The sequence below is a fragment of the Zophobas morio genome, unplaced genomic scaffold (assembly GCF_036711695.1).
Source record: "Zophobas morio isolate AGI-343-1 ecotype UQ-CSIRO unplaced genomic scaffold, CSIRO_AGI_Zmor_V1 ptg000005l, whole genome shotgun sequence".
Lineage (NCBI taxonomy): Eukaryota > Metazoa > Arthropoda > Insecta > Coleoptera > Tenebrionidae > Zophobas > Zophobas morio.
In genome coordinates, this window is record NW_026972110.1 from 5762624 (window position 1) to 5778904 (window position 16281).

At 32.1% G+C, this 16281-nt stretch overlaps 1 protein-coding gene across 4 annotated transcripts in view; it reads right to left on the reverse strand.

Annotated features, from left to right (window-relative positions):
• The window catches only part of LOC135122480 (uncharacterized protein), a 311894-nt gene extending 298704 nt beyond the window's left edge, over positions 1-13190 (reverse strand). For all 4 annotated transcript variants that reach the window (XM_064046674.1, XM_064046673.1, XM_064046671.1 and 1 more), the window contains exon 1: positions 12984-13190. The gene's annotated coding sequence lies outside the window, so the exon portion shown is untranslated. The remainder of the gene's footprint in view (positions 1-12983) is intronic.
• Positions 13191-16281: the final 3091 nt, after the last annotated feature.

The following is a 16281-nucleotide window of genomic DNA, read 5'->3' on the forward strand; positions in this document are numbered from 1 at the left end:
ACAATGCGATGCAACTAAATGCCGCAATAAAGCAAACCAAACGCGTGATAGATGCAAAAACACTTTATGCGGAAAATGTAATAAAGTTACAAATTTCTTGTGTGCAAATTGCTTTGAATCATAAGTTTCATTTATGAATTCTACTTTCTAATGTTTATGTTACTGTAATTTAGTTATTTAATTAATTTTAATAAAGTATTTACGCTATTGGCCATGTTTTACTGAAAAAAAAGTACTGCGGTCAAATGACCGCAAGCCGTCCGCAGAGGTATGCGTTAAACGCCGTCTTCCTAGTGTTTAAAGTCTTGCAGATCTTTTAAAGTTATCATGAACATGATAATTTTTTATTCAAAATATATTTGCTTATGATCTCAAAAAACTGATGACGTAACTTTAAAATTTTGCCGAATAAATCCTGTCATAAATGTCCAAAATATGATGAGTCTATACTTGTGATTTATCATTCCGTTCATATTTTTTTGGATTTGCTTATATAAAACTCAAAAACATTATTGCTTAAATCAGGAGCGGCTCACTTCATTTTCTCGAAAATTTGGGAGTACAGTTCTATTATCATTAATATTACACTGCACCAATCCAAATTGATATACGTGTCCTTGCAAAAATGTTGATGACGCTATCACAAAATTGTGTACAGTAAAAACTCATTTGAAACATATGCGTACCACGCTTCTTTACATTTACTTTAACATTACATATCTATGTTTATTTCAGCTTATAGAGGTTCTCATAAAAATAAATAAAATTCGCAACATGAAATTTTATAGTTTTTCGAAAAAGAGGGAAATTCTGTCGACACAACTTTTGACCAATTTTTTAGATTTAACAGACGACCAGACTTTTTTGGATTGATTTTGAAATTTATGTCATGTATGTATGATTTAAGTATACGCTAGATACAATTAATTTTTAATTTCAATCCTCAAAGCTTTAAATTGTTCATAATCATTAGCAGTTTCCAAGCAACTTATTTATTTTTAGTTCCAAAATTCGTTCTTCTGCTTGCAGTATTCTTGATACCATGATCTCCAAGATGCTGTACCACTGTTGTCAATATCCACGCACACGAAATAGGGCGATTTGAGAAGCGCTCAATCCACAATTTGCGGACCAACCTGGCGTTTTCATCAATCACCATAAAGCATTACCATATCAACACGCTCTGAATTGGAAAAATTCACCATTGTCAAAGACGTTAGCCGAACACACGACGGCAACCAACTGATATGAGTGGCCCACCCTTATCTTGCACCTTGCATATCAGTGCGTCACTTTTTTGGTTCTTAATCCTAGTCGTTCTGTGCCATTCACTTAGACCTACTTTGTTATGGTAGGTCAAGTCACCTATACCAATTAGGCACGTGAATTTTGCACAGTGCAATAAATCTTATGGTGAGCCATTCCCCATTTTTTTATTACACAAATTTCAAAATCACCGTGTATAGATAGATAGATGGAAAAAAATGTTTATTTGTGACACACATAAACAAACGAAAAACAAGCGAAACTCGCTAAATAGTGATCCTTGAGAGGCAATACAAAACAAAGGCAACGAAAATTAGAATATTTGTTTAATATTTTTAAGTCTACATCATAAATTTTCAAACATTTAATGTGACATTTAACATCACATGAAAAACATTTGAAAACATTTTACGTAATAGACAATTTCGTTAAGAAAATGTCACTAAAAATAACTCCGCGGCCTTATATCTTGAAAGTAGTAAGCATCAAGTACACTGCAAATATGATATATACAGAGGCGGTCATCTTCAAAATGTCTGTCACTTTGACATTTGAAATTTAAAAAATTGTCACGTCGTATCCATTGTCAACATACCACGGTGTCAAAAATGACAAAACTAAAAAAAAAAGTTACAAACTTAAGGGTATTTCACGTTTTGTGACAGCATAATGGCATTGACATCCAAGATTGTAGATATATGTTGTCGACTCGTAACACAATACTATACTTTTTAAATGGCAACATATATTTTTTTCAGGTGTTTTTGATACATCATTAAATGCAATGGGCAGATTTTAGAGATTACAAAATATTAGTAATTTATTTATTCATCCTCTCTAAAAAATTAATGGCGTCATAGCAAACACGTTTGTTAATGAATTTGCTGCGATATGTATTTTGGTGGAGGCGCCGGGCTACAACTTCGACTTCGACAAATTTCATATACCGCAATAGTAAGAAATAATTTCTATTTCACGTCATTTTTAGCAAAGGTGCTAAAATATTATTGTGTAAAACTATTTCATGTAAAAAATCTTCACCAATTACACACTTTATCAAAAAATTTCTGCCTTTCTCGCTTCAGATAAAATACACATAATTTACGAAGGGATACTTTCATAATATCTTCCTATGATACTTGTCTCCCATGAGAGTGATGAAATTGAGTTTCAGAGGAAGACATAGTATGCCCAAAATCGTTAAACCTGGACAATCAGTATTCCCCAACGTGAATAATAATCTCTCAACAGTCCTACTAAAATTTTGTGGCTCTCGCTGACCATTCACATAATATTAATTATGAAAGTCGTTTACGAACTCAACCCTCAACGGACAGAAAAATATTTTTTATCTGGATTATTTTTTAGATTAAAAAAGTTTCATCTCCTCTGATATGAAAATTTAAGCGAAATATTTTTAGTTACGAAACTTTTTAAATTAGTGTTTTTACAAATTAAGTGAACTATTGTAAATTAATCTAACACAATATAAATATTGCTGTATACGCTTGTCATACACAACACCGACTTTTATAATTTTCAAAAAAAAAAAAATGTAGTGAAACAGTAAACCATAAATTTTCTGTAGGCACATAGCTTACTGATTCTTAAAATGATACAGTATTAATCATGGTTTCAGTTCTCTCTTTCTCTCAACCGTGATCAATACCTCTTGAATATCAGGGCTTATTTTTTCATAACACCATTCGTTATGTGGATTATCACCTTTTTTGGCGAAACTTAATTCATTTTGATGTCTGTAACACCTACTACGACGTTACTGTGTCCTAGAATTTCAGGTATACGAAAAAATGTTTATATAATCGACATTTTCATTGTTGCTGCGAAGTCAATAGCGAACCCTTTGAGCACCTGATATAAAACAAAATTTGTTCTTTGTTTCAATGTTGACGGTTAATTTTAATTATTTATTTTAGTTAATTAAAACCACAATCAACCGTTTTCTTTATTCATAGCCTAAATTTATAGACTTATTAGAGTCTAGTCTCAAATTGAGTTTACGTCTCCGCAAACTGATTTTACTACAGAGCAAAACAATATTTCAGTGACGTTAAATTTGCCATATACTGGCATCAGAAAAATGCCAGTGGAATTTCAAGACAGTGCTCAGAACCTAGGCAAGGTAAATCAGTGTTGGTTAGTGTTGCACTTGCGTTTCTGCTAATTTTGTTATTTTAGGACAACTCCTAAATATATGTTAAAATAAACTAAACGTGGAACCAAAGCCAAAGCCATGCCAAAGCATCATATTATACTGCATATTTATTGTGGAGTTTTATTAAGACGACACGGATTCATAAACTAGGGGAGGATTATGTTATTTTATAAAATTTATATAACATTTACTACTGTAAATTTTGGAGATGACGTCGTCACCTTGGTGGTGGGGATGATCAGACAAATTTTGGGCAGCGTTTGATCATCTGCACGATATTCCTAATATATCTACATACCTATATACAAAATTTGAAAACAACATTTTGGTTTAGAAAATTACGTGTCTAATAAGAATCGACACTGACGGGGAGAGACGGCGGACAGACAAACGGAAACAAGAGACCTACTTTCTCGTATTCTAGGGGTCATGAAACGTCAAGAAAGCATGAAACTGGCAAGTTTCCAGATGGACTCGATTACAATACTTCCTTAGCTTACTCTCGGACAGTAAAAATATCCCAGTTGTGGGAAATAATAACAAATTTACATCGTTAATTCTTAGTCTTTTGGCACTCTTCAATAACATTAAATCCTGTCTGACGTTCTAATACTTTGTGTTAAGAACTGACAAAGATTTTTATGTAATTATTGATAATAACCTAATAAACATGAACCTTCATAATTCCATAAGCAGTTTACTGTTTTAAATCAGTTCAGGAAAATCCGCGTGAGAAGCAGACCTGTTAAAAAGCGTAACACCGTGAAAAGCATTTACCGAAAGCAGAGCACACCATTCGACGCTTCTACCCGTAGCTATCGCAACATTTCCTACATCTTTTAATAGAAAAACCCAGGTCAGCACCTGCTATCACGAGATTTCAACCGTGATCCCACCCTTGCTTCGTATTAATTTTTTGTAGCAATCAAAGCGCATTTTCGCTATAAACAACTGGTTAAATTTTTATTGTTTGCCGGCTCCTTTATTAATCTTTTAATCATAAAATTTTGCGTGAGGCGGAATGAAATGCTTTCACAAGTGTAACTCACAATGAAAGATTTTAACATACTTTTTCATGAATAAAAAAGCAAGCCGCCGGAATTAGTGTTCTTCTGAAGTTTTCGTAATAAAATTAAACTTCCTTCATATATTATGTATATAAAAAATTCTCTGATGTAAAATTACCTCTAACTTTTCAAGAATTATGAAACCAATAAAATGGTGTCCATCGGGTTGGTTATACGCTCGTAGCTATAAACAAGTGTCAAATTTGTTAATTAAATTTGTGTCCAAAGAGTAACAAAAATCGCTATTTATTAAGTAATACTGGACAGTGATATACATCTATTTGCCTCATTTTACTTACAATATAGAAAGAAAAGTAAACAATAAAAGCAATTTACCTGAACTGTATGGTTCATAGAATTTCGCTTTCTCTTTATTCTTTTTCGCAAAATTGCGACTACTAATAATAATAATCAATAACAAATTATTGTTGTCGATTTTGTAAATAAAAACCGGAAGCAATTAAACGTATCATTTTCCCCTGCAGCCCCGAAATGACAACACGGAAATTTTTTTTTATAAATAATGAGCAATAATTGTCAGTTTTATCTAAGATATAGACTTAAACATTACAGCAAGCAAACTGAATATCATATTGATAAAGAAACACACCAGCAAAATCACTGTCATTGACATTCGTAATACAAGCAACTTAATATTATACAATAAAATTTCCAAATGCTTTCAGTTGTCAATGGAAACAAAGTTAATACTAAATGTTTACACAATTTCAATTCTACTTTTGATTATAGCGAATGTTCGTGCTTCTTCCCAAAGAATAATAATTTATTTCACTCAACAAACATACATGTTTTAATATCGTACTGAAAAATTAAAAAAATAAAAATAAAGATATGTGAAAAATATGTTAAGAAATAGTAGATGACATAATTCTGAGTAACAAAAAAACAACTAAATAAGGTATATCAAAAAATAAATGCATAGTTTGTTAAACTATATTAGAAAGGAGCACGCCACACTATAACAACCAAGATTTACTTGAGACGGTCTCGTCAAGTTAAATGGTAAGCTTTTGTTATACAATTTTGAAGTACTTTCCAAAAATCTACATACGTATAAGGTTAAAAATAGAAGACGCACTTTTTCCTATTCCAGGAACTATGAAACCTCAAAGAAACACGGAATTATCCACTCGTCAAAGAGATCCTATTACAATACTTTATTTCGAGAAATAAAATAAAAAAGAAAAGAAATTAAATTATACAGAACGTTCTGGAAATATATTCAGCAAAAAATCTGTGAGAAATTGGCAATAAAGTCAAAATACTCATGGATATGTAGTGAGGTGCAGGGTGCTATTAGTAATAAGAAAAAAATATATCTAAAAATTTGCAGTGCAAGTTTCTCCTACGAAACGAATTTATTACAACACACTCCAATCCCCAATAGTATCAGATTCCTCCCTCCAAAAAACTGATGACGTCATTTTATTCAATCAATTTGTGCGAATTTGGTAATAGAAACATGAGTTCTACGGAATTGTCACTTGAAACAAAGTTTATATCGCAATTTTCTTAATAAGCCTCTGAGGAGCGAAGGTCAGGTTTTTTTAAGATTGCAATACATCTCTGGCAAAGAATCACAATATTAATTAATTCACGTCACTCTTCTTCAGTCAATTTCTTCTTTTTCGCCCTCCAACAAGAGTCGATTTGATAACCATGTCAAGCATTATCTCACTGTTTGAAACTGTTAAATGAAGTCATGTTTGAAAAAAAAAATTCGTGTTACCTAATTCACTATATTGCTCCTTCAAGTACGAAATCTTCGATCTTAAATAGAGTCAGAAATATTCTTTGTATACCAGTTCATCTGAGTTTATTATGCGCACTACTCAAGCATTAATCTATGTAGGTAACATTCTACGAATAATTGGCAGTGTCTTGCTAATTTCTTATAACTTTTAAAGTTATAAAAGAACAATAAAGTTAGCCCGTGGTTGTTTTTAGAATTTAAGGCAACTGGAATTTAAAAAAGTGAGAATACGAGTTTGAGGTTAGTTACAGTTTTTTGTTCATGCTTGTGTACCGTTTAGAATGATCAAATTTCGGTTTATTTGAGTTTCTTAGGGTTAGCCTGAGACGTAGCATTTCGCCGTTTTTATCCTTCGTTATAATGACTTTGATGGTACTGATTGAAACCTAAGGAAAGGATGTGAGATTATACTAAAAGGATAAACTAATTTTATACCGACAAAATTCTGGAAAGTTTTCAAATAGGATTTTTTGATGGGAATCGGGATAAGCCCCTTGCAGCTCACGGAAGCAATTATTAAGAGCTTCCTTAACATATGCCCTTAACAATTTTCTCTTTTTTCTGTCAATAATGATTTGAAAATTTGACGTTTAAAAAACTAACAAAGTGCTAAATGTTTTCAGACATATAAACGTCAACATTAAAAATCCTCAACGAACACATGGAAAACTGGTCTTATGAATGACATAGCTTTTTATTCCAAACCTAACCTAGATCAGAAATTTAAAGAATTGTACATTATAAATTACTGTTGTTATTATTGTAGTAAACAATATAAAATGATGACCACGTTTTCCTTTTCTTTTCATCCCCTGTAAAAAACTAATGACGTCATCGTAATAATTAAATTATTAATTAATTTGTTGTAAAAGGTATACCCCGAGATATAACGTTGTATGTGCTTTGGTAATACATTTTTGTTTTTTAAAAATTGGCATGAACTGTTCATTTTATTAATTAAATCTATGTATACAAAATTAAAACGATTGGAAACGATTAATTTTACTACGGTATAATTAATTCATTTTTTAACAGAACTGTTTTTTCTGAATTCATTGATGTAACACAATCATACTTTCTTTCTGACAGAAATGTCAAAATAAATTATTTTAAATAAGAATAAATAAAAAAGAAAGATGACATAGTTATCGTTTTGGAAATTTCATTGTACAATAGCAAGAGATATTTACAACTTAAGTTGTCGCGTGCCGGTAATTCCCAGATGTTAGAAAGTAGAATAATCCAGGTCCGGACAGGGACCATCGTTACTCATGAACTGAAATGACCACTGGTGTGAACCACAAATATTTCTTACTATTGTACTACTGTCCGTCTCATTATCGTCAATAAAATTTCATAGGGTAGAATGAAATTCCCAAAACTATACCTTCGAAAATAATTTTAATTTCATATGTAAGGTGTTTGTTGCGTGAAACTGAGGGCATAATATACAATTTTTTTCACTAGTAGAAACCAAAAGACAATAAATTGAAAAGATAAACGTTTAATTTTTTGACGCAACATGATTTTGTTTTGATTTCTAATCAAACTTGATCTAAATCTTCAACACCAACAAAACCGTTTACACTTGTGGCTGAATTAATCACTTTATCTTCCACCGTATAGCAACTACCATGCGTATACTCAAGTAATGTTAGCACAAATTTATTCATTTTTAAGAAATAATCACATAACCTCAATCTTCTTTTTGAACCTTGCTCGCAAAAGTTGAACTTTGCTACCTCTAAATAAGTCGACATTTGCATGCTTCATGGTCGCTAGTGAAAAAAGATTTTTTTTGACTAATAATAATAATTAGAGCAAAATTTTTTATACCCCTGTACCTAATTTCAGTTGATTTGTACAATTGGTTCTCAAGATATTTAACCGTTCCCATACATTCTAGCGAGCCTGTATAAGCAGATTATTTAATGGAAAACGAAACTCGATTTTGAAGCGTTCACTCTGTATGCAGTGAGTTCACTCTTAACAGATTTGCAGGCCAATTAAAACTGAAAACATTAGGATTCAATTTACCGTTCACTTCGTTATTTATATAAACACAAACTCATTTTACGGAACTTAAGTGATGTTCGTTGTTAACTAACTGCATTATTTCTTTTTGAAAACTGTGGTGTTAAATTAAACTGTTTGTTTTAAATATTTTAATGAAAATACTTGTAGCGAAAATTTTAAATTGTTGCTTGTTGAACAGGTTGATAACGATAAAATTTCTCTTATCTTCATTTACAATAATTTTGCAACAATTTAATTTTACATTTTAAATTCTATGTCAGTCTATGGTCAGAATAAATCAACTTAAAAGGTATTTGTTTTAATTTCTTACTTTACCTTAGAAGAAGTAGATATGGCATACTGGAAAATTTCCATAAAAGAAATAGGGCAAATCCATTACAAATCAGTGCATGAGCAACCACTTAATATCTATAAAAGCAGTATAGTACACATTGCGATAAAAAGAATGAAAATGTTAAACAATTTTTAAACCAAATTATATACTTATATGGATTTCCACACATTTGTATAAAAATGTGTTTATGCTTCCAGAGCAGTTGAAGCAAGGTCTCTGCATTTTGCAAATACTAGGAAATGGAAATTCAATTTCATAACGTCGTTACCAGCTTAACACGCTGTAGTTTTTTTGAACGTGGTAAATCGCTAAGTGAATCGCTATCCATTTCTTTGGGAAACTTGAACAGGTTATCTGAAAATTTTGTTAAGTAGACTTCCTTTCTAATAACAATAACTGAACCAATATATTATATTGATTAAATCGAAAACAATGTACTAATTTTCTCAAATTTTCGTAACTCAGTTAAACTGCAAGTATTTATCCGCTTTAACATGTTGATAACGTCAACAGAAAATATTGTTGAGAGAATATCATTTCAAACACACCAATATTTTTGTTTTAATATCAATAGACAATAATAATAAATAGATTAAATTTGTAAAGTTTTTAAGAATTTATTTAATGTTGGCTTCCTTACTCGAGTATTGTGCTTAGAATCTAAAAAACAGATATATAAAAGTCTAATAAGTAAGTACAGTAAAAACTATTTTATAGTAACAACAACCCAAAAAATGCAACAGCTTCTAGAGTTCTTACTCTCAGTTTATTTCAAAAGATAATTTTTCTTTTAATTCATAACTGTTGTTTCTGTACTTGAAATTTATTACAGCAAATTTATCACGCTATTTGAATGTACACAAAGCCACATAGCAACCGCTATTCAGTTATTTTCACGTTTGGAGTTGAATAGGTATTGCTGAACGTATGTCGTATCACCACAAGCACTTAAGCTAAAATCAATTTAAATGTCAAAGCAATCTGACGATACCTGAAAACAATAGATGAATTTGTCGAAGCACAACTAAATAATTGTGCACTTGAAGCTTAAGTCAAAGACATTAAAATAGTTATGATTATGAGGTACATTTTCCTAACATCAGTTTGGTATCAATTTTATATAAAATGAAATAAATAAAAATAGTATTAATCAGTTTTAGTTGTAACGGTTTTTAATAATTTTTTACTTCAGACATTGTCATCATCATCAATAAAGATTTTCGTCTAATAGAGTGGCAAATTTATTACATCTTTTCCTTGGTATAGTTTATATTGTTATTAATAAATTAGATATTTTTTTAAGAAAGTAGATATTTACAATTTTCTGTACCAAAAGAAACGTTTAAGACTGCGTATTAGTATATAAGCAAAACAATGTCGACTATTTTAAAATAATAATCAATATTTTAAAAAAATACACAATTTCCTAACAATAACTTTGTCAAAGGAGATATTACATTCTGAAAATGTATTGAAAACCCCATAAGAGCCAAACGCAGCGACTAACCTTTAACAATTTGTAGACGGTTAATCCAATACTGTAATTACTACAGAACTTCGCCTAATTTAGATCAATCATTGAAAACAGATGTCTTTCAATTTCATTTTCAATCATCAATTTTGTGCCGATAGAGCTGGAAAATTTAAATAATTACTCTACTTATCCATGTAAGAACTTCAAAACTTTGTTCATTCTAATAGCATATCACCTGCTATCAAGGAAAGTTGCATATCTTATAGCAAAAGCTGCTTACATTAGCATAGATTTGTAGCAGGTTCCAAAACAAAATTAGAATGTATTGAAAAAATGTTACGTGCTTTCGTTAGTTGGTTATAGAAACCTCGCCACTTTCAATAGTATGATTGATCTGATACTTCCGTAGACATTTATCTCATCATCTTGCAAAAGTACTTAGAGTTATGGAAAGTTCTTAAATGCACCACATGGTAAAATTTGCATTTCCTGTGTAAATCAGATTCTGTGCAAAATTTACAATTTTTTTGTAAATAAATGTCTTAACTACGCTTTCCTAAGTAAGGTAACGAACCTTGATTCATAACTGCACATTATCGTGGATGACAATTTCACTAAAGATCTTTCACTTTTAATTTTCAGCAAAGTATGGAACAGACGCCGGTGTTCTACAAATGCGTGCTAGTGTCAGGCCACTAAATGGATTTCTCGGTGTGGGCGTTCAAGTAACCATCAGATAAGAGGCACAGGCAGACGAACAATAATTTTGAATTTTTAAGTTATTTATTACATGAAAGTGGATGTTATTTACGGTGAACCTCCATATATGCGTAGTTTCTGTTCTTAAGAATAATTATTTTTTAATTGATTTCATAAATTGTAATTTATACAGTAATATAGAAATGTTTACAAAAATTCTTCGCAGTAAATATAAATTACTGCACACACGTAACGTGATAAAAAATATCACCAAAAACTCATTAGTTTCAGCCGTCTTATTCGTCTATTTACTGCTAACAAGTGGGGTTAAATTATACTTTGCTTTGTTCTAAATTATCTCGTTCAAATTTATCATCAATAAAAATCGTTTATAGCAGCTACATATCTATAAATAAAATGTAGGGGACCCCGAGGTTAGTTATAGGGGTTGGGTGTTACGTCCATTTATTTTATTTGATAGATGTCGACACTGTACCCCGTACACTGGTTTGAAAGGTGTTGTAAGTCTAACTTCAGTCGGAATTTGGACGGATTTTGTCAAATAAACAGATCAGAAATGTGACTTTTTTATATATTTCAGCAAAGTGTTGATCTTAAATATTAAATAAATGGTGTTTTTAATTAGTAACCTAGAATCGTTGCATTTATTAGGAATATAATTACAATTTAATTACAATTAAAATTTTCATCGGAATTTTTAGCATATGTTTTAATCAGAAAATGGGCTTATAGAAAGAGTTATATAAAGCTTGATGTACATATAATTATAAAAACCAAACCGTCACATAAACAAAATATTTTTCACCACAGAAGAGATAATACAGTATGTTTTTATAAAATTCCAATGTTTCTCCAAAATGTAACTCTAGCAATATTCAGTTGACAGTAAGAGATGGAAGAATCACAAATATGTCAACTTAACTTCTGTGTGATTATAAAAATAATTGTAATTTCTGTTTTAGCTACCGTCTATTTGTGACTTACTTTCATTTATCACAAAACATGTTTTACTCCCCTTCATATTTAAGAAAATATATTATTTCAAAATTCCATCAACCAATCAAACATGATTTTCTCTACCTATATGTAGAAAAATATATCAAACCAAAAATTCTTACACGTTTTCTTAAATGCAAGGCATTTTTTTCTCTTAATAGACGTTAAAATTGGCTACTTTGCTACAAATATCACTCGAGCTGAAAAATTCAATTCCCTTAAACAATTTCAAACAATTTGGTAATGCGCAATATGGAAATTATAAATATAAATTCCTCTTTCGCAATTAAAACCTTCCACTATATGTCGTGCCATATATTGTGTACAATATTTTTCAAATATTCTTAGTTTTTCTGGACCTAAAAAAGTTCATTTGCGTGTAAGTCTCTTCTGTAGATATACAATGCTATTTAAGAGGCAAAAGGTTTTCAGTTTTAAATATTATGTTAAATTAAATGCAATACCCCATCGCACATTTAATCACAGAACCTCTAAAATTGAAAACGTTTTTATTATAGAAAGTTTTGTTGCTTAAAATTATCTTATTTTTTTATACTTCGCCAAAAACTTTTACAAGAGTGTGTAGTATCAGTCTTCTTTTTGTAGATATCAATAAATTCACTCAGTAATAAAATCGAAAGCAAAGTTCTTCATAATGTATTATTCTAAAGCAGTTATTTGAAAATATAGGCAGCTTAATATTCAAAATGCATTTGTGACTGCAGACTCATAGTAATAAATAACAAAAACCGTAATTTGTTCTGTTGAAATACCATCAACAATATTTTTACAGGAAAAGTGACCAGAATATAAAATCGAAATGAATGAGTAAAGAGTGAAAACCCGTCTGGCTTTTTCCACAGTGAGAGAAAGAGAAGACAAAATTACGCAAAATGCGTAAAACAGTAAATTTTAGAAAAGTCTTTCAAAAATGTAGAATCGTATCTTCCATTGTAATAACTCTACAAAATAATGTAAAATATTAAAGGTTAGAACATAAAACGTGACAAATCCAGCACAAGTAAAAATGACGTAGACACCTGATCGGCGACAAACAAAAACGCAGCGTCAAAAGGGAGTCCCTCGGCACTCATTTGTTTACGTTCCGCAGTGATTGACAATTTTTAAAAGGCACCTACCGAAACCATTCTCAACATATTAGCATAAATTACAACCACAGGTCCGCGTCATGTCAGAGGAATTATTTAACAAGACACTATGAACTAGAACTGTTAGTGTATCAGTTAATCTATCACACGGTTGTCACAAATCAATCATTTCACCCGACTGACACTCACTAGCTGAAGATCTATCTTGCAGATCTCGCCGGCTGAACGCGACCCTGGCAGCAGCCGTGTATCCACTGCGGCGCCGGGCCTCGCGACGCGCACGCTCCAGCTTCCAGCTCTATCTGTATGCCCGGACTCGAGATAAAACCGGGGGGAAAGTCGACGACCAGCCCTTACAGACGACTCTTATCTTACAGACGGAGTATTTACACTGCTTTTCGGCACGCATGCAGCAATTAAATCCATCTCGAAATTTTTTCGGAGCCAGCGAATCGCTCGACCTGAAGCACCGCTCAGATTAACAAATGTTTAATTATGCGCTCCCATTATCGCGTATCGATTTAAAAACATACACCTTCTTCATTTTTCGCGTATCCATTAATCATTATTGTAAAATGTCGGATTATGGAAAGGCGACACATCGGTGGCTGTGTATGAGCAAGTGCTGGTTGAGGGAGAGATCGCTATCTCTGCTCGGGCACGTCGCAACCTTTGAATATGTGACAGATTTTTGTGAATTGACTGTGTGTGATCGTCGATGGTTCACACCGGTTGCTTGTTATCGCGAGAATGATCCCGTGTCAGAACCTTTGATTTATTTTTATAAACATATCTCTTTACGTGTACGACTGGGAGTTCCGATATCCGTAAAAGATTTACCCTGTTTGAACGAGGAAATTTAATTTGAAAATCACGCAACAGATGGGGAAAAAGAAGCGTTTGCGCCTAATGAGCCACCGTCGTTTAATACTCAGTCTATATGTATGCCTATAAAAATGCGTACGAGGTTCCAACACGTCTAACTGTACACCAAAAAAGTTCGAAAGAATTTAGACAGCACTTCCCTCGCAATGAAACGTGACCAATACACCGTCACTGTCAGAGTGTCTTTTTTTCATAGAGATTTCTTCTCAAAGAAATTTATTAGATAGATTAGAGAAAACAAAACTAATTTTTTCATATCACTTTTCATTAAAAAACTAGTCAACTTCTTGCTGAAAATTAAATTAATTCTAATGTGTATCATATAACATAACTACATAACTACTCAAAACTTACTGTGTTCTAGAATTTAAGGTTCCCAGAAATCCTATAGATTTAGATTTAACGCCTTTATTATTGCCACGGAATAAATGGCGAGATCTTTGAGCACCTGCTGTAAAATAAAACTTGCTCTCCGTTTTAATGTCCGTTGTTTCATTTTAGTTATCGAATTCAATTAATCAAAAGTCCCATTAAGCGTTTTCTTTATTGGTAAACTAAATTTATCGATTTTGGATCCAACTTGAGATTTGTCGTGTTAGTTATTATAACAGTCAACAACAGTCTCGAATGTCCTTTAACGCCACTACTTGAAATTAGGGCATTAGTTTATAAGACGCACATTACATGCGTATGACACACCCTTGACTCCAGAAGAACATAAAATTAGTTTCGGTTGCGTTAATTGATTCTTAGAAAAACTAGTTAATCAAGATAAGAATATGGCAAAATCAAACTCGTATAAAAGCGATAAAAGAAAAATCCTTCTAGTTACTTTTGTTGGGAACGTAGGTCGCAGAGAGCCACCAAATATGGGCAGATTTATTGTCATTTGTCACATCTGTCGTTTGGATTCTCCTGTTTCGTTCAGTTGTTTTTGCTTATCAAGTTTGCATCGCATCCAAAGATATTGGAAATACAGCGAAAGTGTGACCAATATATTGCGGGTGAAAGGAGTGAGGCGTCAGGAGTTTGACTGTTTGGTACAGTGGCGACCGGATTCTAGGACTTCTAGGGGCTATGATGAATAAAAATTAAAAAATAAAACTTTCATTGATTTTTAAACAAAATTTGTTTCAAAATGTTGCCATTTGGTTTTGCTGCTTCACAATGCAACCTGATATAAAATACGGTAGTGCACGGCTGTAGAATATAAGGTTGGTACACTGAGGGAAATTTGGTGGAATAAAATTTGGGTGTCCTAGGCGGCTTTGGCGCGCTTTAGATCGTTTCGCCATCTGTGAATTACGATTACACACTAACATCTTTATGAATGAAATTTTCCACTACTGCAATGGCAAATTGACAACTGACAGGCTGCCAAAACTGTCATTCTACTTCTAGTTGATGTATTATGATAGAAATTACTGTTTAAATTGGTTTAACGAGATCGCCAACTCAGAGAGAAACGTACATTTTATACATAACAAACCTCGGCAACCGCAGGTTTGTTCGATATTTCTAGCACTATTGTTTCATGTAAACAATCATTAAACAAGCATCTGCGATGACCAGATAAACACAGATTCCGTCGAAAAACAAGTTGACAATGTACTGGTTAAGAACTTTTCGGTAATTGATTACATTAGCCACCGCGATTTTGCCGAATCCGCCCCCACAAAAACCTCATACAACACCCCTGATCACGTTCCTACCTAACCTTCAAATGTTGTACAAACATTTCTCATAACATTTGAAGAGTAGGAACGCGATCAGGGCAGGGGCGTTGTATGAGGGTTCTGCAAAAACGGTTTCAGAGAAGTCGCATAGTAGCTAGTGTAAACAATGGTCAAAGACGCTTCCAAAAGATTGAACGTTTAACATAAAAATTATTATTAAATGCTTTGATTAAATGTCAAAGTTGTCATTTATGTCGGTACAATCGTGTCCTTTTGATGTGGCAAAAGTTAATGCCTCTAAATACCGTAAGAGGGACCCATTCGATAACGCGCGTCATGGCCAACTGGTACGGAAAGAAATTATTCCACCTACCGGAACGTGAATGAATGAAAGATACTCAACCTATCTATTCTACAGCCGTGCGGTAGTGTAACTCACAAATATAAAAACAGTAATATAAATGATTTTCGAAATATTCGACTAATTCCCTATGTTTGCCGTACCCTGTATACGTGTATCTGTCCTTTTGTAATTAAAATTACAGCATTTACTAAAATTTATTCATAGGAATCAGTGGTTTATCAAAATTTCAAAGAGGTTCGTTACGCACTTTTTAAGATAAACTGTAATTTTTTTTTTGAACATTTACATATTAAATACTAAACTAATAAAATTTAATGCATTTAACGTACTGACTTTATTTTATTGAAGAGGAAAAAGTCGTTGCCATTTCCATAAAAAACCAAAAAACAAATAATCCGTTTCA